At 36.3% G+C, this 26,067-nt stretch overlaps 1 protein-coding gene across 10 annotated transcripts in view; it reads right to left on the bottom strand.

Annotated features, from left to right (window-relative positions):
- Window positions 1-26,067, bottom strand: part of Nbea (neurobeachin) — a 673,150-nt gene that overhangs the window by 116,575 nt on the left and 530,508 nt on the right. The window lies entirely within an intron of this gene.

The raw sequence follows: 26,067 nt of genomic DNA, 5'->3' as shown, positions 1-26,067 counted from the left end.
CTAACAGAAATTAGTATAACTACCTTAACTATTTTTCATATATAATATACAATATATTTATTTCAGCTTTTCACATTAAAGAAACTAGATCGTGTTTGCACATTGAGTCTGATTTATTTCACTTATGGGTATGGTCTCTAGTTGCATCCATTAACCTACAAAAGTCTCAGTTTATCCTTCTTTACGGTTGAGTAGTACTCCATTGTATAAAAGTATAACATCTTTTTTTATCCATTCTTTAGCTGATGGGTATTTAGGTTGTTTCCAAGATCTAGCTATTACAAACTGTGCTTCTATAAACATAGATGCACATGTATGACTGTAGTACGATGCTTTTAATTCTTTTGAGATGATACTCAGAATTCTGGGGAATATAGGTCAAATGGGGTCCCCAATCCATTTCCACAGTGGTTGCACCAGTCTACACTTTCACCAACAGTGGAGAAGGGTTCTTTTCCCTCACAGCCCTGCCAGCATTCGGTATTGGTTGATTTCTTGATGACAGCCATTCTTTTCAGAGTGAGGTGGAATCTCAGTGTAGTGTTAATGTGCATCTCGAATGACCAGTTGAACATTGTTTCATGTATTTATTTGCTGTTTGCATTTCTTCATCTGATAATTCTGTATTCATCTCAGATGCCCATTTTTGGATTGGGTCCTTAAATTTGTGAGGTCTATTTTTTGTTATTCATATGTTCCCAATAGTAATGCTTTGTCTGAGGAACAGCTGGCAAACATTTTTTTCCACCTTGTGGGTTGTCTCTTCACTCTGTTGGTGCTTTCTCTCGCTGTGCAAAAGCTTTTGAATAAGATGAGATCCAAGATGTTGATTCTTTGTGACAATTCCTGCGTAATCAGGGTTTTATTTATAAAGTCTTTGCCTACATCAATGTCTTCAATGTCTTCTATCTTCCAGCAAATTTAATATTTGTTTTAATATTTAGGTCTCTGATCCATTCTGAATTTAGTTCAGTACATAGTGAAAGATATGGGTTCAATTTTAATCTTTTGCATGTGCAGAGCCAGTTTTTCCAGCACCGTTTATTAAAGAGGCTGTCTTTCTTCCAGCGAGTGTGTTTGGCGCCTTTTTCAAAGATAAGGTGGCTGAATGTGTCGAGTTGTTTCTGCATCTTCTAATCTGTTCCACTGGTCTTTGGGTCTGTTTTTTTTTTTTTAAATCACAGTAGCTTTATACTATAATTTCAAGTCAGGGATTGTGATGTTCCCTGTTTTGCCTTTGTTTTGTGCATGTCTTTACAAGGTCTAATCAGAAACATGGTGAATGCTGCTGTTAAGTGTCATCTAAGAGAAAAGCAGGCTTATAAAAATATGATAGAGCAAGCTTATAAAAATATGATAGTGTATCCTCATCCACCTTATGCACTGATCTGGTTCTCTGTGATTTCTGGCTCTGCCCTAAAGTCAAAGTGACCATGAATGGTAAACCTTTTGAATCAATTCAGGACATCAAGATAGCCATGCCATTACAGTATAACTGAAGATAATAAAAAAAAAAAAAAAGAGGACTTCCAGAGCTGCTTCAGAAAGTGCGAAGAACAATGGGATAAGCATGTTTCCAGTGTATGCAGGGAGTACCCTGAGGGGGACCAATGGTAAGGTGTCATTTACTATAATGATTTTTAACAATTTAAACACAAACCATATTTTTGATCATACTTTACATATTGTTCTTTCCAATAGTTCCCCTTTCCCTTTCTTCCTTGCTTAACGGAAACCCACTCAGCCCCAAATATCCAAATCATCACCATAGGCAGACAATGGATCATGGTTGGTTTAAGACAGATATCAAGCAAACTTTTCTGTAAAAGGCCAGAAAATAAATATTTTTAAGCTACTGCAAGTATTCAGCTATTCCACTTTGGCATGAAGACAGCCACAGATAGCACATAAAAGTACAATGACTGTTTTCCAATAAAACACTATTTACACAAGGATAGCTCAATTTTTAATGGGGTCAGAGTTTGGCCGACTCACATTACAAGCCAAATATGACAATGTTATTCCCTATTTTCCTAAATTCTCTAGCAATTTTAGGGACACAAATTTGACTCGAGATTGGCTAATGAGGTATAATGTTTAGGAGTCTGACAGAATGAGTTGTATATAGCTGCCATACGAGTCCCACCTTCTTCTTTCCATGGAGATGTGGCGACTAAAGCTGAAGCAACAATTGGCTAAGGAGAAGGCAAGGTCGGCTTCACACAGATCTATAAGCACTCTCAGCTACCGTTCCTATTGGGGCTTTTTGTTGTATGACACAGATCAGTCTTGATTTGATTAAGCCATAGTTATGAAGTCTGTAACTAACATTCATTCTTGATAGACCAATGTATATTAACAATATAGAAATGTTTTTCTACTTGCAATGATATATTCTACTGCACTTACATTTGCTATGATAGAAGAGAAACTAGTTATTGAGTTTTACATTTGATTTTTTAAAACTTTAAATATAAGTTATGAGGATTTTTTATTTTCCTTTCTCTAGGAAATAAAGATTCAACATAAAAGTATATAATCTTTTGGCTTATTTATTTATTTTTGGTCTTTTTGAGACAGGGTCTTATTATGCAATTCAGGCTGGCCTTGGGTTCACTTTGTAGCGCAGGCTGGCCTTGAATTTGCAACAATCCACCTGCTTCAGCCTCCTAAGTGCTGGGATTACAGGAATGTGCCATCATGCCCGGCTGGTCTTTTTATTTGTTGAAAATCTCACTTTTAAAATCTTAATTCAGTTTTTGTCTTTTACCACAAACTGGAAGATTTTTGGAGACAGTCATCTACTTAAATCCTGAAACATTCAGGATTCAGACTCCTATTAAAACTCGGCTGTGCTATCTGCTGAATATAGTATCTTACAAAAATTAACTCCACTTGATTTCTGGCTTCTGAAGATCAACAACAACAATATATATTACTGTTCAGTTTAGGCCGCACAATGCATGTGAAATATATGGCGCTGAGCACTGACCTGTTCAGAAGCAAACATACTCTTGTTGAGCATCATGTGACAATATTTTTTGTTGCTTTTAAAGGCAAATCTGTTTAGGTATTTTCCAAGAGTTCTAGTGATTTGCCACAATTTGCCAAATTCTTAGTCAGCTATAATATTTTTCAGATTTGAATTTCACAGACCAATATAATTTTCTTAAAAGAAAAAAAGAATACTAAAACTAGATTGATAATTTCTTTTGTATGTGTAAAATAAATACTTTAAGAAAAGCAGTTCAAAACTGTCTTCAACCATGACTATTGTACTAAAAGCTATTTAGGTCATTTGAAAACCCAAAGAGTAAAACAAGGAAAGAACAGCTTTCCCCATGGCAACTGTGTTGGCAGCCTGGTCCCAACACTGGGTGTCAGGAAGATAGTGAGGTCTCTGTGTGTACAGATAAATCTCACACGTACATACACAATCATATTTTTATACACTTTTGTCTTTGGGAACTACGACATAACAAATATTTGACTAGGCAGGTAGCTCAAAGTACACAAGTTAGTTTGACTACTTAAGGGTTCCCTGTTAAAAAAAAAAACTGTGCCAATTATAAATTCATGATGTTTCAGATTCACCTTAACCCTGAATTACTTGTTCTGTGAAAATGAATCTGTGATCTTTAAATGTTTTTGTCTGCTAGCTAGCACGATGATGAACTCTGTCAGGAAAGGGGAAGGTATTTTTCTCCCCTTTTGGTATGCCACTGAGCAGGTCCTGGTCTCCAGTGCCCAGATCCTGGATGGCCTGATCCAAGGCCTCAAAGCATACACTAGTGAGCATATTCTCAGTATGCCCTCATTCAAGGGCACCTCAGTGTGGCATGTCTTAGGTAAACACCTCCCATGTATCGCTTCACCAACTCCAAAGGCAAATTTTTGGAAAGCTCTATATAGTTCCACCAGGCTTCCTCAAAACCACGGGGCCTGACTTTGTCTTTGGGTTCTGTGATAGTCTTGGACATATCTGTTTCTTTTATATACTGTTCCTGTATTCTTTAAGGTTATCTTTGTTTCTTGGTAGCCATGCCCTTGTAATCCCAGTCTCCTGTCATAATTTATATTACAATAATTTACATTACAATTTTCTGTTTAAATTACTGTGTGGTTTCTTTCTCTCAACTGGCTTCAGATTGATCCTGAAACTAAAAGCCAAGGTAACACAGTGAGGTTGGAGAGACACCACTGGGCAAGCACGTAGAGGAATATGAAGTCCAAGGTTGCAAGACTCAAAGCATAGTGACCAGATGGAATACTACTTCAGACCAGTGATGAGGAGTTAAATCACCTTGTATATATTTCAGAAATGTAAAGGACTATCATTTATACTTGATTAAATGATGAGTTTATGGCATGTTCCTATAAAAATCTGGGCATCAAGCCCAGGTCTGAAATATGAACTGATACTATAAAATTGTCTGTTTTATTTATACCTTTACTGGTTACAAAATGTCCTGTAAGTTTTAGGACCTTCTACCTCCTTAAGTTTGTTTTTCATTACAGTCTGGGATATTTTCCTAAATCATTTAAGTACTTTCATCTATACTTGAGGTTTGTGGCTTTTCTTTCTTTGTTAAGTCAACTTTCCACATCATCTGGTTTCTGCCTGCCTGTTTCTCCAAATTATTTAATATACTATGAAATCTAATCAACAAATACTACCCATTCAGTCTCATTTTCTGAAAATTGAATAAACATAATTTTATTATATCATACAGGTCATAAATAAGAATATTAAAGCATCTTGATTCCAAATCTTATGGAACCTTGTGATTTTCCTAAGTGATCAGTGAACTTTTTTGAATTAGCTGCCTGATATTCAAAAGACGCAAAGTGAGAAAGCATTCATGCCACTCATATGCCGTGAGGGCTGCCACATTCACTGGTTAGCTGATGCACAGACGGAACAATATAAAACAAACACAGCGGAACTCCTTTGTAGACCTCCTACCTAAATGTGTGCTTAACGCATATTATCTGGTAAGCATGTTAAAGAATAGGGCTGTCATGCACTCAAGTGTATCACTCATGTATACTGTTGTCCAAAATATGCATATGGCTATCAAATCAGCTTCATCGACTTTGCCTTTTAAGGCAGCTAATATTGTGCTGTCTAAGAAGTACCTGTTTAGTGATGGCTTCACTGATTGTAAATCACCTTAACACATACGTTAGAACAATTAGTATGAGTAGTTTCTTAATGTGAAAACTTTAAGTTTCTGTATCAAGATATACTTTCTGTTAAGAATTGATAAAAATGTTGCAGAAGGCATGATCTGCCCTTTTTGGTGCTCATGAAGTTTTCACATTTAATTGACACTTGAAGCTTTAAAGTTTAATTAAAGGGCCTGTAATACAATATAAAGTTAAATCTTCTCATTACATAGACAATTCCATAGAAATTATCAGTAGCTCAGGATTACAGGAAATATATTTAAGCTCAATACTTCAAAAGGTTCAGGTTTACATTCACACATGATCACACTCTTCACATCTGCTGGCTGAGTATGGAGGATACCAAGGCCTGCAAGTTCACCTAACCTGCAAACTGCAGGAAACCCGGATTCTAAAACAAGCCCTGGAAGACGACCTCTGAGCCACTGCTGCTGGCATGACACATGGGGTGAGGGTGGAGGGTGTGGCTGTGGAACTCTCTTCGCTTACTCTCACATGGTTTCATGATGCTATTTCCCCACCAAAAGATGCAGAAACACAAGCTATGTTCTTTCCCATCTACTTTTTCACATCATCATCTCACTACAAGTACATATATATATTCCTCCCTGTGGTGCACTGATGGGGCAAAACATCTGCTGATGATGTAGGACTCTCAACAAGGGATAATTCAAAACATTGATGGCAGTATTAGAAATGTCTGCCCCAATGCTCGGGTTAAAAAAAGTATCCTTTTGTCAGTCATACTGTTTCCCAATTCTTTTTTGTTTGTTTGTTTGAGAGACGGTCTTACTGTGTAGCCCAGGTTGGCCTTGAATTCATTATGTAGCCCAGGCTGACCTCAAACTGGCATACAAAGTGATGCTTCTGCTTCTGCTTCCCAAGTGCTAGGATTACAGGCATACACCACCATGCCTGGTCTAAGTTTCCTAATTCTTTATTTTGATAAAAATTTGGTCTAATTGGGCTGCCAGATGAGAAACAATTAAAAATAATTCTGATGATCGGCCACTAGGTGACTTTTAGTATAGAAGGTGCAAGGAGTATAAAACATTGATTAAAACTTTGGATCCTTCAGTTTATGTATGTGAAGAAGATTTTCAAAAACTATGAAAAAAAGTTAGGAATAGCTCTAATATTGACCTCTGTATTTTTCTGGCAATAAGTAACATTCAGTGTGAATATATTACTCATTCATCTCATTAAATGCATTTCTAGAATTTCTCAATTTATGAGCTGGGTATAGCAGTCTACACCTATAGCGCTAGCACTCAGGATGTTTGGAAGATCTAAGATCAATGCCAGACTGGACTATGTGAATTCAAGGCAAGCTTGAACTACAGAGCTAAATCCTGTCTGAAAAATTTGAGGTGTTATACATGTTGAAGGTATAATACAGTTTTATGAAATGCTTTTGTAAGGTTGATACATTTCAAAAGTTATGAGTACAACATAGAATACCCCTGCACAATAAACAACCCTTCAAATATTTGGCATAAACTTTCAGTTGAGCCTTTTATCTAACTAATAAAGAATGCAATAGTCAAAACTATCAAGGGTAGCTACTATAATCAGTAAAGTATATCATAGACTAAATATTGATCAATATGTCAAATTTTTTCACGACACTTATAGGGAAAATCGATCTTTATGAAAATAACTTGGTAATATAAAATTGAAAATGAGAAAAGTTATAAATTATTTAATTGTCCATAGATAAAAAATTATCCATTAAATGATATCACCAGGAAATACATAGAAGACATTAAATGGTATCATCAAGAAATACATAGAAAATTGGCCTATATTTATAATCTCTCACTGAACTAACAATCACAACTATTCTTTATTAGTTTTAGAAATTATCTGAAATCATTCTAACTATAAAACTGCATATTTATGGGATCATCTACCCTTCTTGTTAGTAGTGATAGATGCAAGTTTTCTTTTAGTTTTACAAACAATTTATAATTAGACCAACATTTTTCTGCCAAGCTTATCTATTTCTCTGTTTCCTTCATTTAACAGACTTTTTATTTTTCAAACTTACCATTTTTTTTCACTTGTCATTTAACAACTATCTATGGATTGACAATCATGAGTCAACGGGAAGCAGGAAAGTTGTCTTTGACCTCCTGGAGTCACAAATACTTGGCAAAGGCAGAGAAGTGGAAGTAACAGGACTGAAAGCAGTAGAAACAACATGCATGGAAGTGAGGTGCTACAGGTAATGGATAGAGGCAGTCTAAACCAAGGGTGGGGAGAGAAGCAAGAGGAACATTAGAATACTAACAGGTAGGTGAAAAGCCAGGGCAAGAGGCAATATTCTGTAAACCCTGGTAGAGTCTGGACTTTGGCCTGAGAACAATGGAGAGCTACTACAATATTTTGTTTTGTTTTGTTTTGCTTTTTTGAGACATGGTCTTGCTATGCAGTTTAGGCTGGCCTTGAGCTCACTCTGGCTAAAGTTGAACTTGCAATGATCCTCCTGCCTTGGCCTTCCACGTGCTAAGATTATAGGCATGTGCTACCATGCCAGGTTACAAGATTTTAAACAAAGAGGTGGTATAATTACATTTGCATTTTAAAAATTTTTCCATGGTTACAATGGAAAGGCCACTTTGACTGGAAAAAAAGGTGATGCTCTTCCAATAATCTATGTACCTGGTTCTTTATAACATTACATAAATAAGTGTGAACTAATTAAAAACAGTATTCTATTTATGTTATTTCTTACAAACTTCCATGCAAAAGAAACTCAATCCATTTTATTGAGTGAAATGTTTAGAATTTAATTTACAAACCGACTGACTTGCAGCTGGAGTCCTCTGTGCCTACTTCATCTTCAAATACGTACTTTCAAATTATGGTAACTCTCAAAATGAAAAAATGTATTGGCAAGGTTGCTTCATTTTTGTCCTACCTAAGAATGTCCCCATGTGTAAACACATCTTTGGCTGTGTTTTCTCATTTTCTCAGGCTTTACACACTCTACAGTGTTGTATCTTTATCAATGCTGTTATTTTTTAAAAATATACATTAAAAGGATAGGGATAGAAAAGACTAAATTTTTGGAAAGATAACTAGAAGGTTAACATTTTTCTCTTGCATAATTCTGCATTTTTGCAATTTTTAAACTAGCTATGTGTGTGTTTTTTATCTTTACACTTTGTTCTATTTCAGATTATCTGAGTTAGAGCTAAATGTCTTAAATATACTTTAAGCATAGAGTTGGTTTTTTATTTTTTTATTTTGAAGAGAATAAAACCAAATGAGAGAAAACAAAATGAGGTCAATCAAAACAAAAGGATGGACATAGTACATGACTTAAAACCAAAATACAAGGTGATCAACAATGGTTACCATTAATGTCTGTTATTATCTTCAATAGAATTGCCCATATCACCAGGCATAATAAAATTGAACATAGCAGTACAGAACAAAATCAATAAGAACAAAACATTAGAGACATTATAGGACTTCAAACGAAGATAATAGTCAAACCAGAATGAGTATCACAGTGAATCTTACTGTCTTTAGAGCAGTTGCCTATACTCAGACTTGATACTATCAAACAAAACTAATTTGAATAAAATCAGTCAAAACAAGACAGTGATCAAACAAAACAGATTCAAATAAAATCAGTCAAAATGACAGTGAAAGCAATACAGGGCTTCAAATTTAAGTTAACAGGAAATCAAAAATGGGTACCATAGTATATCCTGATATTCTTTGGAATAGCTGTCCATGCCCTCAAATCTAGTACAAGTAGACAAACTGGAACAGAATATAACCAAACTAAACAGAGTGATGAAAACACAGGGCTTCAAACCATGATACAAGATTAACAATATCCACTGCCTTCCCTTTTTAGACAATTCCTCCCCTTTCACTTTCCCAAGGTGTACTGTACATTTTGTATCTCACTAACTCCTTTAGTTTTTAGATTAGGGAGGCAAACCGCTATTTACCTAAGTGCTTCTGAACCTTTTCACCCCTGAGCATGATCTTCAGTTGTATCCATTTACCTACAAGAGCCTCAAGGTTTTCCTTCATTACAGCTGAGTAGCTCTCTATTGCATAAAATTATTATATCTTTCCAATCAATCTGTAGCTGATGGGCAAGCTACCCCGACTTTTTTCTGGTTCCCTGTCACTTGGAGCATTATTCTCTCATCTTTGACTTTCAGTCTATAAACCCTCTTTCAGAATAATTATATGTCTTATATAGAGCATTTGAGGGACCTTATCTCCTGATCCACTCTGCTTGTGCTTTTTTTATTGGTGTATCGAGGCCATTTTTTATTGGTGTATCGAGGCCTAGATTAGTGATTATGGCCAACCTTTTCTGACTTAGCTCTGCCATGTTATTCCACTGTCTTCCTCATTCAGTGAGCCCCCTCTGCCATTGTTCCTGAAACCATGGTCTTTTTTCTCTTTATCTAGAATGTCCTTCAGTATTTATTGTAGGTTGGTTTGGTCCCTCAGTTCCTCTTTGTCATGGAAGCATCTTGTTTCTCCATTAATTTTGAGAGATAATTTTACAGGGTACATCAATCTGGGTTGGAGGTTATTTTCTTTCAGGGCTTGGAATAATTCACTCCAAGCTCTTCTTAATTTGATGGTTTGTACTAAGAAGTCTGTCGTGATTCTGATGGGTTTTCCTTTATAGGTGATCTGTTTCTTTTTTCTGACAGCTTTTAACATTCCATTCTTGTGTTGATTTCTGGGATCTTGGTTACTTTATGTCTGGTTGAAGATTTATTTTGGTTGTAGGTGGCTGGAGTTCTGTATGCTTCATATATCTGAATATCATTTCCTTTTCCTATGCTTGGGAAGTTTTATTTCTGTGAATAGCCTTTGTATTTCATTTATGTTTAACCCTGTTTTTTCACTCACATTTTTGTTCTTGAGATATAGATCCTCTTATCTTCTACCATTTGCATTGTTACTTCCCAATTCCTTGTTATTTTTAAGAAATTTTTCCTTTCATGATCACACATTGCAAAACTGTCTTCCAGTTTGAATAATCTAGTCTTCTCCAGAATGCTATATTCTAACATCTGGGCTGTTTCTCTCAGAGAGGCTTTTTACTTTGCTGCTTACTGTTCCATCATCTCCCCAGAATCTCTTTGGGTTCATTTTTTTTAATATTATAAACCATCAGCAACATTATATTCTATTTTTGAAAATAATCCATATTAACATTTTAGATATGTTAAGAAATGATACAAGATTAAAGGAAGAGTTAAGTAATTATTGTTGAAATCATCAAATCAGTCTTGTGGGAGACATAAAGAACTGTTGTTCTCACTCAAGAGATTTATGGCATGAGAGCTCTATTACATTAAAACTTTTTACTATGAAATGTCTTAAATATACTTTAAAAAGTAGTAAAAATTGTGTAACAAAGTGAGAAATCTTAATATTTTAAAAATTCAGAGCTAAATTATTTTCTGATTAGTATTTCTTTATGCTAACCTGGAGAAAATCACATGTAACACAACTATTAATGCACTTTTTGATTCCTGTAATTATAACTACAAATACTCATTAAATAATGTGTATCTAATCTATCATGGAAACCACATTACAGTTTATGTGCGTAAGTCATAAATACCATAGTGAGCAGCAGATATTTTATAAGTGGTATTAACCATTAGTGGTAATAACTATTAACTATAAGTGGTTTAACTATAAGTGGCAATAACTATTATTAGTAGTAGTAGCATAAAACCCTAAATTTATCCACAGTGTGCATTCTAACTTTTATGTTTTCACCTTCCAAAACGGACTCTTCTCAGTTCCTCAGTGTGCTATGCTCCATCTTCCTTCTGTGCTCCTACACATTATTTTTCTCCCGCAAGGCAATCCTTCTTTACTTTGCTTTTTACAGTCATCTTCTATTAATGATCAAGCTGAGAGATTCTGTGTTTCTTCTGAGAGTTTTATATCCACCTTTTATAACATCTATGAAGCTATATCATAATTGCTGGCTTACTTGTTTCTTACTAACCTGTGAACTCACTGATGATAGGAATTCTTGATGTATCGTTGCGTTCTTTATACTTAGCAACACAGAGGATAGGACACAGCAGTATTTTAACACTACTAATGAATTATAAATGCTTGGGTTGATCAGTGTGCATTTAAGACACATGCAGAAAACCTCATTAATTAATATCAAATTCCTATGATTCATATGGTAATGTTAATTAAAACCAGTCATTAATAGCCCCAACTTGATTTCTTGTTCATTATGGATTGGATAGGACATGGAAAGTATCACTTAGTAGGCTTCTTTGTGCCATGTTTCTTGCTAATAACTTCATGACCCTGATCAGAGTGGGATGAATGGATAGGTAATATAAAAGTAGTTATCTAAATAGAATAGCCATGACTCATTGCTTTAAACAATCTGTCCATCAGAACTACACCATCATGAATGTTGCCCTGCTGATTCAGTCAGATAATCTTTCATAATGGTTTGAACATGAGATATTCAGAAGCAACCCACACAGTACAATGAGAATAAACCAAAAGACTACCAAAATGTAGTTAACAGGAATCACAAGGCAGCAGCAGTCTGAGGAGCAGAAGCCAAGATAAAGAGTGCTGAGATGGGTGTAGTGATGTATAAAACCTTCTCTTGCTCCACATACATCTAGTAGGACTCTACTCTCCTGGCTCCAGCCACACTGCCCTCTTGTAGTCTCCAGTGGATGCCATGCTATTTCCTATTAGAGTCAATGATCTTGTTCTTCTGTCTCTGGAAATATCTTCCCTCCTCCACTTGCCTAGTTTCTGTCTACTGATTTTCCATAAATTAGTAGAAAATTTCCTACTTTTCTGCTACTATTTATTTATTTTTTTGGTACAGGGGATTGAACTCATGACCTTGTGCTTGCCAAGCAGGCACTTACACTGCTGAGCTAAGTCCCCACCCCTTTTCCAGCTCTTTGTATTTTCCATTTTCCCAACTAGTCTCCCAGCTAGATTAAACTTTCCTCTTGCACACAGTCATAACATTGTAAATGAGACAAGCTCTCTTTATAGCATGAAATGCAAATTTATTTTGTATTTTATTAATGGAATCTTGTTCACTAGACTATAAAGTCTTTTGACTGTTTCTTCTCCTTACTGTATCTCTATCATTTAGCACAGTACCTGTTATAGTGTAGAAACTCCATAAATATGTTGTTGAATGACTGAATTAAAGGTATATCTGAGGTAGGTATAACAGTACTTGGGAGAAGGATCACAAGTTTCTCCCAGCCTGGGTAATTTGTTGGCTTAGTGAGATCTTGTCTCAAAAAATCAAAAAGGTCAGGATGTAGCTCAGTGCAAAGGCCCTGTGTTCAATCCCCAATGCCAGTAAAAAACAAAACCAAACAAGATATATATGGAATTGATCTTTGTTTATGTTTTTGTTATAACGAAGTATAAACAGAGTAATACCAACAGGTATTTTAGTTGGAAGGACATTTTTAAAAAGCAGGTTATGAAAGCCTGAAGAAATTTCAGTTTTTTAGAAGACCTAATGAGAATTCCCCATTTGTATTTTATTGTGCTTTCATAAAAGGAACTATGTAATAGACAGTAGTATTTACCCAGAATCCATTCCATTCCCCCTACACTCCATTTCTCTCTCTCTCTCTCTCTCTCTCTCTCTCTCTCTCTCTCTCTCTGTCTCTTTCTTTCTTTCTTTCTTTTCTTTTTTTGGTCTTTTTGAGGCAAGGTTTCACTATGCAGTTCAGGCTGGACTTGAATTCACTTTGTAGCTCAAGCTGGCCAGAGATTCTCCTGTCTCAGCCTCCCAAGTGCTGGGATTGCAGGCATGTGCCATCATGCACAGCTCAACATCTCTATCTTTCTGATTAACACAATTCTGATCATGCTTAAATATTACCTTCTATGATTTTGTGAGTCAAGACACACAGGCCAGTCCCAGAGGTAGATCAGACTTGGAAAAGTTCTCCAGTTCTTAAGAGGGAACCAGTGGAAAGGGTATTTTCTCTTTCCTCCAGACATCCCTGAGCTTATGCTAATTTTGTAAATGTAGAAAACATATTGATGTCAGTGTTAGAAAACAGCACAAACGAAGGAGATGTAGGTAATTAATGTGGACTCTTGAAAACATCAATCAGCCCTGCAAACCATTGGAATCCAGGACTTACTGTTCTATGAGATTATCTGTGCATCCATCCATCCATTTATCCATCTATCCATTTATGTATCTATCATTAACCTACTATTGTGGATTAAAAACTTGTGGTCAACTTAACTCCAGCTAAACTGAATCAGCATGGTGCTGAATATAGATGGTTCACCTGAGGAAAGTTGCCAGCATAAAAAGGAGACCTGGGGAGGAAGTGCAGCACTGTGGGTTAAGTGTTGTTTGGAACTGTTGGTTCTCCTGGAGGAACTTGCCATGCTGGCTGCACTGGTATGAACTTGGCTGTTATCATCAGAGCAGCTTGGGACCTTGTCACTGAGAATGGCCGCAGTTCATTTTGGGGGAGCTCTGGTTCTTACTGTGAGCACTCTTCCTGGCTCTGGAGGAGAAGATATGTGCTGTTTAATCTCCAGAATTTTGTCACGATGGTATACTGATATGTACTTGACTATTCTCATTGTCGGAGGAGCTCAGGGCCTCACTGTTGCTGAGAATGACTGTGGTGCTTTTTCAGGGGAGCCCTGATCCTTATTTTGAGCATCGCTTCTTGGCTCCAGTACAGAACCCTCAGCCTGCTGGCATAAATCTTTCACCCTGCAGGCACAGACTTTCTAGTTTCCATTGTTGACTTTAGGCCTTCAGCACAGATCTGTGGGATAGCCTTGCATGGGTCATTGTGGGCTCTAGGTTTTCAGCTGATCTCATGCAGGTTATGGGGTACGGGATCCAGACTCTTGACTGGATCTAGGTCTTTAGTGTTGCTGACAGATTACCTTCACTTTCTTTGTATTTGACTCCTTGGGTGACCATTATAAATAATACAGTAAATTACGTGTCCTCTATGTAATTGTTCTCCTTGCAACATCTACCTACCTACCTTTAATGAAGCTATTGAGTTAGGAGGCCTACAACATGCAACCAAAAACTTTCTGATAAAAAGCCAGGCATGGTGGTGTATGCCTGTAATCTCAGCACTCAGGAGGCTGAGGCAACAGGACTGTTGCAAGTTCGAGACCAGCCTGGGCTACTGCAAAGTGAGACCTTGTCTCAAAAAGACAAAAAAGAACAAACAAACAAAATAATAAAAAAAAACCTTTCTGATAAAAAGCTTATTACCTGATACTGCCTTCACCTGTGTTCTTTGCAGAAGGAAAAAGCCTTATCATCACACACATACACACACTACACATGCATGCTTGCAAGCACACACATAAAGTATCTGTAATACTTGCTCAAATTTTCTATAAATTCAAATATTCTAAATAATAGCCTACTACAGTGATGATCAACCTTCTAGAGCTTTCAATGATATAAACACCCCACTGCAGCATGTATGACATAAGTTAGCCACCACTGATCTATTATGATTTTGTAAAAATATGTAGGTATTAAATATATCCAAACTTTATATTTTAGGATATCTTCCTTCTTTGTCTGCCTCATAAATTTCTACTATGCAGTAAAAGCCTACTGCTCAAAAAGTATCCATTCAAGAAATATTTATCATGTACCAAGTATTCTGTCATTACCAGGCTTATAAAGGATCAAGAAGACCAGATAAATGGAAGTTATTTTTCAAGTATGAAAGATTTTCCTTTCAGTGATAATTAGCAATTGAAAACTTTTTTCATAAAATAGGAGTTCAAAGTTCATATATTTTCATTTGAAAACTCAAGGAGCTTAGAGCACTCATAGGTACATAGAATATGATTATTTCCTTCTCTTATAGACAGACCTCTTCTAAAATGGCTCTCACCCCATCAGAAGCTATAGAGTGAAACTCAACCTACAAGTAGGGAATTTTACTGTAGGAACCCTTTAAATTAGGTCTTATTTTGAAGTGGATCTGACCAAATCAGTATAAGTGACACAGTCTCTCATGTCTCTCATGCCACTGAATGTATCAGTATGGACTTTACTAGTACTTAGCATGGTGGATGAAAGTAATTTTTATGTATTCCATGCTGTAGAACAAAGAATTAAATTCCTTAACATACCTGTGCCATAAGTTTTCCTTTATATTAGAGGACAGTCACAATTACTTTATAGGTTTGCTGTATTAATTGGAATAAATAAGATTGAAACTGCAGAGGAGAGGCTGGCACAATGCAGTGCTGCTTATACATGTTGAAGAAATAAGCTCACCAATTTTCCCACCAGGACCTTACTGAAACCTTAGCTAGCACAGAAGGATCAGTCTCTGCCTTGACCTCAGCAAGACCTGTTTCTGGGGCATTATTTTGTGATTTAATTTCTGCTTCTGCATGTCACAGTGGTCCAACCAGTTCTGGTTATTTCTTAGAATTTCTTACAGATTACTTACTTTGTTCTTTAACTATTTAGTAGGCAACTATCTTACTTTTCTCTCATCCTGAGACAAAATACCAGCACTCAAAGTAAAGGTTTATTTATCTCACACTTTAGAAAGGTTTCAGTCCATATTATCTAGTTCCAAGACAGGGCAGCATGGTAGGCAGGCATTAAAGAGGAGAAACAGTTCATAGTGGGCAGAAGGTAACAAAATGGAAAGGGGGATCACAGCTCTTTCTATTCCTTGTATCTAATCCAGACTACTTAGGGTGGGCAGCACTTATATCCTTAATCCTAGTGCCTTTGAGCCTAGCATTGTACTGTGAATCAACTACACATTCTAGATTCAGCCGCCCCTGAAACAGCCCTACTTATGACCACTTGAGAACTGGGGTGAAATCTAGACCCAAATAATGACTTTCTACCTCTGCCTTCTCACAAAGAGTCAAGCATATACCTTTATGCAAAAGGCATTTTATCTAGCACTAAGAGTTGACAAAATCCTAACAGTTTCAGCATTGCTAAAAAGTCCAAGTCCAAAGTCTCCTCTGAGATTTAAGGCAAGCTATTAGCTGCTTTGTACAAATAAAGACAAAGTTAAACACTTCTGTATTGAATGGAACAAGATAGAAATTTCCTTTCCAAAAGTTACAAACTGAGAGATGGCAAGGAATGGGAACAAAGCGAAAACCATTAGGGCAAATATTAAATCCCACAGTTCCACTGCCAGAATCCCCTGCAACTTGTGGAAGTTGTGAACTCCCAAGGGATTGAGTGCCACCACATCTATGGCACTTCTGGTTAGTGAAGCTCCCATGTCTTCTTTATTTAGTTGCTTTTATCACTCTTTGAGGCTTTCCTTAGATGATACAGATTCCTGGTTTCTCCAACTTCTGGGGTTTCCACTGCAACTTTGGCTTCACACTCACACACTGTCCTCCTAGGAGCACACTGCCTGCTTGACCTCCCAGACATTGTTCAGAAATCTGGGTGGACGCTTTCCTGATCCCAGAAGCTGCATTCTGCATGCATCTAAAACCATTACCAGGTGGATGATGCCAAGATCTGCTGCCAGCTGGAGCAGTGGCCAGGCTTCCCTTACTCTCAGCTGAAGGGGTCCAGTGCCTGTGAACCAAATCCCCATTCCCTGCCAAATCCCCATAGCACTGCCGTTCTGAAACACGATGCTCCATGACTCTCATCTCAAAGGAAAGTCTTTCACTTTTGCAATTTTGAGGCTGCAAAAGGAAGAGTCCTGCTGCTTCTTGTAATGCCAACATAACACGTTTTCTATTCTGTTCCTTTCAGCAATCAAGATCTCCTCTGCTCTATATTTTTAGTTCACTGCTTTATGGAAGCTTTCTTTTTTGGCCAAATGCTAAATGTTTTATATCGTTCTGCTGGGCTCTTTGCTCTTGATTCTCAAGAAAAATCTGACTAAAAACCCCTACCAGTAGCCATCCTGCTGCCTCAACTTAAGCTGCTTGAATTACTTCTGCAAGATTAATTAGTCCACCACTCTTAATGACGGTCTCAGGAAAGTTTTTGGACACACTTTCTGCAAAGATGCAAATGAGAAAAATGCAGACAAACTTTATGCAAAGGCAAAACATACACTGGAGTCCAAGGCTAATGCAGTCTTACCAGCAGAAACCTCCCCAGCCTCATCATTACCAGGACCCTTTCTATCAGCATTCTGGTCTTCTGAGCACTGACCAGAATCTTCTATCAAGTACAGCTTCAAGCATTTTAGCTCTACTTTTTCAGCTAGCATCTCTGAACCTTTCCAAACTCTTCTCATAAGTCATTCCCAAAGGCTCCTGAACCATATGGTCAGGCACAGTCATAGCAACAACCCCACTTATCTGGTATCAAATCCTTAGTTACTTTTCCTCTTATTACTGAGACAAAATACCCTCTACCCACAGTTAAGGGAGGAAAGGTTTATTTATCTCACACTTTTAGAGAGGTTTCAGTTGGTATCAGCTGGCTCCAAGGTAGGGTGACATGGCAGGCAGGCAGGCATCACACAAGAGAAACAGTTCACGGCAGGCAAAAGGTAGCAAAACAACAAGGGGTGACCACAGATCTATCCCTGATATTTTTATCCAGGCTACTGAGGGTGGGTAGCACTCACACCCTTGATTCTAGTGCTGTTGAACCTAGCACTACACCATGAATCGATCCCAGTGACACATTCTAGATCCAGCCATGTATGAAAAAGTCCCAATGACTGCTTAAGGCTTTCTCCAGGGATACCTACACACAAGCCACAATACTAACTACATTAGATTTATAACTGTATTAATAGACAGTCAGTTCTTCAAGAAATGCAACTCAGCTTAACTATATACTACTCAACAAATGACCTTGTACAACATACGAATGCCTTTCACAAATCTCTGAAATAAGAGTAAAAAGAGGATTTCATCGCCCAATTTTTTGGCAATTAAAATAATATTTCCAAACTTAGGTATCCTCTAAAAGTCTCCTTTTCAGAATGAAAATTTCCTAGGACTGATTTATTTTTCTTCTCTTACTTTACATTCTTTACTGTTATAACTATTTACAGCAACATTCTGTATTTATTTATCTGCTTTATTTCAGTATCATGGACAAGTATCTTCTTGGACAAGTATCATGTCACACATGATCTGTTCATCAAAGGAAAATTCAGACAGCACTTAGTAGATTCCAAACATTGAGGTGGTGATGGGACAGACTGGTGAACAATGCAGAGGGGACCTCTCCTTTCATGAAACTCGGACTTTCTCTTTGTGCCTTTGTATGTAACACTAATACAATAATTACATTTTAAGATGGTGTTCCTGGAAAGAACTGAATGTGCTACTGCACTGTTCTTATCTCTGATGTCCCCACTATAAGAAAGTCCCTTTTTGACAGACAAGAGGCCTTCCAGAGCATTAGCTGCTGAAAGAACAAACAACCCCAGTGATTTTTAAATGTAGCTCTCAATCACTGATGATTTTAAGAACGGGAATGTCATGGAGAGCAGTGTACATGTGTATTTATGAGATTCACCCTGGACTATGGGAAGAGCACTCTAGAAGCAATTTAGAGAATGACTTGGAAAGCAGCTAAATTAGAAATTGCAATTAAGCCAGCAGGAAGTAGAGGAAGTCTAATCTCAGACAGTTGCAATAGGCAGGAAGAGGAAAAGAGAGCAGCCATATTCATGAGACAGAAATAATAAGACTCGAGAGTTTTGTTTTATGCTAGGGGAAAGCTATGGAAAGAATGGAAGGTGTTGCTGGTGTTTCTGGTTCCGGAAGCCAGGTGAATGGAGCGCTCTGCTCTCTCTTAGGTTTAGGATTACTGATAGACTACACGTAGTATGAAAAAAGATAAGTAGCTCACGCAGTTGAGACATTAGATATGGCCTTCACTCTGTTACCAGCCATATAAACATGAACTTCTGCAAAGGAAATGTGTTAGCCACCAGAAACAATTAACCTATCTATATGTGACTACTTTAATAGAATAATAACCAGTGAGTAAAATATAAGCAAATTAAAATATCTAATAATTAGTAAAGTTTTACTCCCCAGTAATGAAATATGGATAAATCTAATATGTAAGAGTGTTTTCTGTGTACACAGAGGTTATTTCTGTGTCTAAGTCAAAACCCCAATGTCGTCTTGACTATTTTCCCTGGTGCTCAGTATGGCACACACCAAGGGCTAAGAGCATAAGGCTCCACAGAGCAGCCAGCAGTGTATACTTCTTCAACATGTGTGTTCTAGTAATCAGTAGAAATGCATGTCATAGACATCTACAGGGCAAACTAATTTATAAAGATGAGACTCACCTGGCATAAAATTCTTACAATAAATGCAATGTAGTCTTAATATACTTAGCTAATTATATTTTCAGTAATCTTTGTATCAGAATTTGGGGTAACTGAACAGTTGATTTTTTACGCCTGGACAGAAAGGATCTTATTAGGTAGGCAGGTAAATTTAAAATGATCCTCCATCTTAGAAATGACGCCATTACAATTTGAGAGGGTGTTTCACATAGGTATGACAAATTAATTTAATGGAAAACAGGGGAAAAGAAAGATATACATATATATGTATATAATTATTGTTGTATGATATGAATATATGTGATGTCTAACATGAAAAATAAGTGCATGAGACAACCATATTATTTACCAATAATCTATATGGCACATATAATTTTACTTCTAAAATACTCAAATCATAGAAAATATAATATTAGTGACTCTTAGCTGATTGTAAACATGTTTAGTTCAATTCACAATAGAAGAGTTAAAATTATATTGAGGTATTATTTTTTAACCTATCAAATTAGCAAAACAAAGGTAAAGTTTTACAATAATGAGCTTGCTGTGAGGAAAACAGATTCACTACATTGTTGGCTAGAGTGCAAAACGGTATAGCCTATATGAAGAAAATGTTGGCATTGTCTATCACAATATTAAACATACATGTCCTTTGATCCAGAGATTTCATTTCTAGGAATTAACTCTGCGGGTATACTACAAAGTCAAGATAAAATACGTGTCTGATTACTCAGGGCAGTATTGTTTATAACACAAAGGTAGAAACAATCATCCATCATTGTGAAAGTTAGAGAAAGCATGAGAGAACTTTATTGTATTGAAGTTAGAGGATCTTTTAAAGAAAGCATACAAATTACAAATAAAAAACTAGCTATATAAGTGAGTACTTATTTAGAATAAAAAAAAATCACAACTTACTAGTACCTCAGAAAATAGATTCTTTTTTTCTGAGCTATCTTGAGGCAGTTTAGTAAAATGACACCATTATACATTCTTGGCAACAAGTCCCATCTCTCAGAAGTCTTGCTCTCTTAGGAGTAACGGGCTTGGTGAGCTAACTAACATTAATCCTCCTCTGGGCTACAAGAATCTGCGATGATGCATATACTCAGGCTTATCTCTAATTACTGTCATAATTTCAATTAACTTATCAACATGTTTTAAATTTATTTTTTTGTAGTAGTATAGATCAGGGGTGTTATAAACATACTTTCCTGAGTTTAATATATCCATAATAAATGACTTTTGACTGCACAAGCATTACATTTAGTGGGTACTTAATTAACAGAGTGGTCTTAGTCATTTTTAGTATTACTGAACAATGTTATATTTCAAAATTTAAAAGCTTTTTTGAATATACATTTAAAAAAATAAAGGAGTTCTGGTTTCTCCATTAAGCACTAGTGTGCTTGTCTTCATTTACTAGTAGCAAGCTTTCCCTGGAAGATATATTTCATGTAATAAGCAAAACATACTTCAATGCATTTGGAAATAAAAATTCTAGCCCTAATAAATGTCCATGCATCTAAGTATTAAAGTGAAATGCAATGGAAAAGTCAATGCTAAATAAAAATTACATTCCCTTGGACTGCTTAGCTCCAAGATTGGGTCTCATACAGCAACATTAAAAAGAAAGTTTAATATATGATAACTGACAATTTCAAATTAATCTGTACTCTACTTTCTCCTTTTATGAACTGCTGAAGCAAAGTCCAACAGACAGCGTGAGATGAGTCTCAGGTCCAGCACAAGCTTTTCAAGCCTGATCAAGTGACTTTAAAAACATATATAAAAAGATGAAAGTGCTTTCCTTTACATATAGCAAAATAAATCATGGAAGAGCTGAAAAAAGAAGTGAGGTGTTCCACAGGGGCGGGTTAAGTCTGATGCTAATGCTTGCTTAAAATGGTGACAGTCTGCAGTAGGCAAGCCTTGCTGGGCTGCTTTAATTTCTCCCTGGAATAGCTCTCTCCCAACCTTCTGCAGCACATCAAAGTCTCTGGAGCTCAATTAAAATTGGATTATATTGAAATGCTCTATCTATGGGAAATGTGTGCTCAGTAACACTTTTCTCTCAGTAATACTCCGGGTGACAGTTGCCCATCCCAATTTAAACAGTTGTCATAGAGACAGGGAACTAAAGCAGTAGAGAAACTAGCAATACAAAGGAAAGGTAAGGGGTGGATTTCTGTAAATGAGGAGCTTGATTTGTTTTCAGCAATACTGTTTATTACAACAATGACAAAACACACGAGACACAAATATTATTACATTCTGTATCTTTACATGATGTGAAAGAAAAGATAGCTGCCAAGGGCAATAAGATTAAACATATAAGGTCAGAAGTATTCCATTTGTGCATGCTCTACTTATAAAAATTAAGATCAAATGCTTCTCCAGTTGGAAAGCAAGTATGACAGAAGAGTGATTAGGGTGAGCAGATCTATAAAGTAAAAGTGTCAATATCTACTCTTTTTTTGTCTTTTTGAGATTGGATTTCACTGTGCAGTTCAGGCTAGCTTTGAACTCATCTGGTAGCCCAGGCTGGACTCAAATTCTTTGAGATCCTCCTGCCTCAGCCTCTCAAGTGCTAGAATTATAAGCATGCACCACTATACCCAGCTAATGTCTACTGTTTAATTACAGGTATCATTCAGAAAGAACAACTTCTTAACTAAACATATTTTTCCTTTCTAACACCACAGTTTTAAAAGTTTAAATTTGGGTTGTGAAAGGTAAGCCTTGACTCTGTATGCATGTATGTTTCAACTACACACCAATCTTAGGCAAATCTAGTTAATCTCAAAGTGGCCAAATGACAAAGAAGCATATTTCTAATTTTTATTTGGAATTCATTTCTGGTTTTAATGAGCAGGTATTCTATAATCTTTAATAATTTCTCTTCCTCACATCAAAGCTTACCAACTCAGGCACAACATTCTGTCAGCTTCTAAAAGCACAAGAATGAAGCCAGCTTAAATTTGTGGCAGTTCTAAAGAGCAGAGTAGACTGCTAGTAATGATCCTGTGTTCTCATGCAGATGGCGTGTTTCTGGGCCCATGAACTCCCTTAACATTCTTGTAATTGTCTAGTCGGAAGTCCCAAGGTTTTTTTTCTCCTATTATGCAGATCATCATGGAAATAAATAAACTACTGCTACTTTATGGAGTACTGCCCTGTTTTATTTTTCTTGTAAGCTCTCAATAACCGTGGTTCTTTTTCTCTTGGGAAGACTATGTTAGGATTTTGAAGCAACAACAAGGCAGAGAGCACAAAGTGCAGGCCAAAGGGGAAGGAAGCAAAAATATGTCAGAAAATCTAAAAACTGCACAGATCAAAATTTGTCAAAACAAGGCCCTGGTTTAAACCAACAAGAAGGGCCTCTATAGCCTGGTCCCTGACAAAGCACAGAGTATGTATGTATGTATGTATGGATGGATGTATTTATTTATTTTTAGCCCAGCTGTAGAAAACACCATCTAATGAACCTGTCTAGGGCGGCTGTCCCCATCCTGTCAGGCATGTCAGGAAATGACAAGCACTGGGGACAGGCCGCCGCCAGTCACAGACAGGCCTGCCAGATGGAGAGCTCAGCCCCAGTCTAATCACACCACCAGAAAATAACTTTCATGCTTTCAACTTGACAGGATGGACTTGAGGAAAAAAAATTAGGATTGGAAACAATGCTTTTTGTTTCAATTACATATCGTTGTTATGCAGTAATTAAAACATTAACACATACAATCTGTGTTACTTCATATTAATGCAACACAATACAAATATTGTTAGAGAAAAACTAATACAAAGTTTACTTTGATAAAATAGACATGGAAAAGGAATATAAGACTGCTACCTCTGTCTCTTTCTGTACAGAAGCCATCTCATGCTAGAAATTCATTCTCAGTTCAGTTTACTGATATTTAAATTCCTCATCTTCAAAATTAATCATCTTAAAAGACTACCAGGTAGCAGAAGTGCTGATTGTATTTCTCACATTCTGAGAATCAATGCATGTGAAGACAGTGTTTTCATGTGGCTGTAATATATTTTCTGTCTTCTGTGATATTGGAAAAAAGTGCCTTTGTAGATAAATACAATCTACGGAAGACATGACAATCTGGACCATGTCTGAAACAGGGACTATAGACAGAGAAGTCGTAACAGAAATACATTCTAACCAGTTTTTGCAAATCACTTGGCTATTTCAGATTGTTTGTTATATAGCTCATAATATGGATATACTCAATTTACATGTAACAAATTATAGTAAAGTTATCTGTAATATGTACATAGTAACTCTGTTCACTGTGTGCCACATATTAAAGCAAATTATTTTATAATAAAATACACCTTATACACGTAAGTATTTTCATTAACATTCTCCATGGGGCATTTGCTCTGAAAACGAAAGAGCCAGCGACTGTGCTCCACCCATAGTGTTTCTGAATGTATATAAACGCACAGGTTAGGACTAAAGTGCTATTCGTTTCATTCTTATATTGAGTGACTCCCACTCACCCTTTTAATGAATCACAAAATTTAGTATTATATTAAATATTAATATATTTGCAATATATTCCTGAGAATGTCAATATTGCAAATATGGCACTGCCATATGATAACTGCCACTTATCAGTCTGGTGACTTGGGTCAGATGTTTAACTCTCAGACTGGTTTCTTTACCTATAAATTGAGAAAATAAGGTCTGTTTCAAAGGGTTTTATAAATTATACAGTGGGTGTTGGGTACCTTGCACAATGTCTATAATATAGTACATTATTTAAAAAGTTATTACCATTATTTCACTTAAGGTAATTCAGAAACAAGTAACACATTTCAACATCAGATTTACTCTATTAAACAGTACTTACTTTAGATAGAAAGTGAAGCAGGGTTGCTTCTACTATATCGAGGATGAGTCTTTCCTCAGTGCATTAAAGTTAGTAGACAGAATGTAGTAACTAACACTTAACCCTGTTTAAAAGATGGGTTACCATCCTTGCTTCCTGGAAAAGGACTGTGAGTTCTTCAAAGAACATAAGAATAGAGGACTTAGTTTTGTTATTCTAAGGTAATTAAGATAACATGGACACATACTTAATATTTTCTTTTTACAAAATGTTTTTACAATGTATTATGACTTTATTCAAACTTTAAAGTATAATTTTGTCATAGTTTGCTCAGTACTGTTATCCTACAGCATCATTTAATTCATTTCAGACATGTAGGTGCAAAGATAGCTATGGCCTACTGACCCCAATTTTCACTTAAAGAAACAAATTTCATTTTTGCAAGCTAAGACAATTTTTCTCCTGTCAACCTTGTTTTAAAATATTAACCTTATTCTGAGTACAGAAAATATTCAATTTGTCAACCAAATTTGCTTACATTTGCTCTTGCTCTTATTTTATCTACTCCTAAGAAATGATTAAATATAAATATTTCTAATGAATAAACTTTTACTGGAAATGCACTTAAAAGAATACATTTTATTTCTGTTTGGTAGCAACTCATATCTAGAAAGACATCAAAATAGATTTTGATTATAGGTTTATTTGATGATGATTAGATTCAATGTTTTTATAAATCTATGTAATTGGCTTAGCCTTCATTTAAAAATTCATAATGCTCATTGTTTGAGCAAAATTGTTGGATTTATGAAAGACTGATATATATATACTCCATAGATAAAAGGAAACTTCTTTCTCTTTTTTGTGTGCTATATGTAATTTCTGGCATGAAGCTAAAATCTGCTTTATTCTCACTTAGAAAGATCAGCTCAAAGGGCCAGGGATTTAACTCACTGTCTTAAATGTCTGCCTGGAAGGCATGAGGTCTTGAGTTTGATCCCTGGTATTGGGGCGGTGGGTGAGGGGGAGATCAGCTCAAAAACAAAAAAACAACAAAACACATCAGTGGGTATTAAAGATCTGAATATGCTTACATCACTTTAAAAACTCAAGAATAAAAATCGCAGAATAAAGACCTGCAGCAAAATACAGCTTCTCTGAGATCTGGAATCAAGACACTTGGAAAATAGTAACTTGGTGACGAAAAAGTAAGTCAATATCTCAAAAAATAAGTCAGTATCAGGAGAGAGTACAGAGAGAATGAGCACAAAGAAAACAATGAAACAGTTCAAAAGCTAACCCCAGCCCCAGAGAGGTGTACCTGTCTCCATTAACACACTGTCTAGCCTCAAAGAAGGTGAATAGCTCCAGGGAGAAACAACAGACCAGCCCAACAGTGCTAAGCACAAGAAAAGCTCATGGTTAATATAAACTGCAAAAACAGTGTAAGTTTTACTCTGGAAACAACTCCTTCTACATGGTAGGCAAGAGTTACAGAAAAAATCCAGTTCAGTGCCCATTATATTTGAAAATGTTTAATCAGGAGACATTCAAGGGAAGTAATTAAGAATACAGGCGAAGTACACTTCAGAGTTTTGGGGGTTACCCTACCACAGTGACTGGGTAGGAGATGGCCATAAGAGACAGTTGTGAAGAGGGCACAGGCTAGACAGAGGACCACTAAGAAGTTTAAACTCAGTCAGGAAGGTCAT

The sequence above is a fragment of the Cavia porcellus genome, unplaced genomic scaffold (assembly GCF_034190915.1).
Source record: "Cavia porcellus strain 051 isolate PalLab524CR breed Dunkin Hartley unplaced genomic scaffold, mCavPor4.1 scaffold_21, whole genome shotgun sequence".
Classification (NCBI taxonomy): Eukaryota; Metazoa; Chordata; class Mammalia; order Rodentia; family Caviidae; genus Cavia; species Cavia porcellus.
This window is presented reverse-complemented; position numbering and strand designations above follow the sequence as displayed.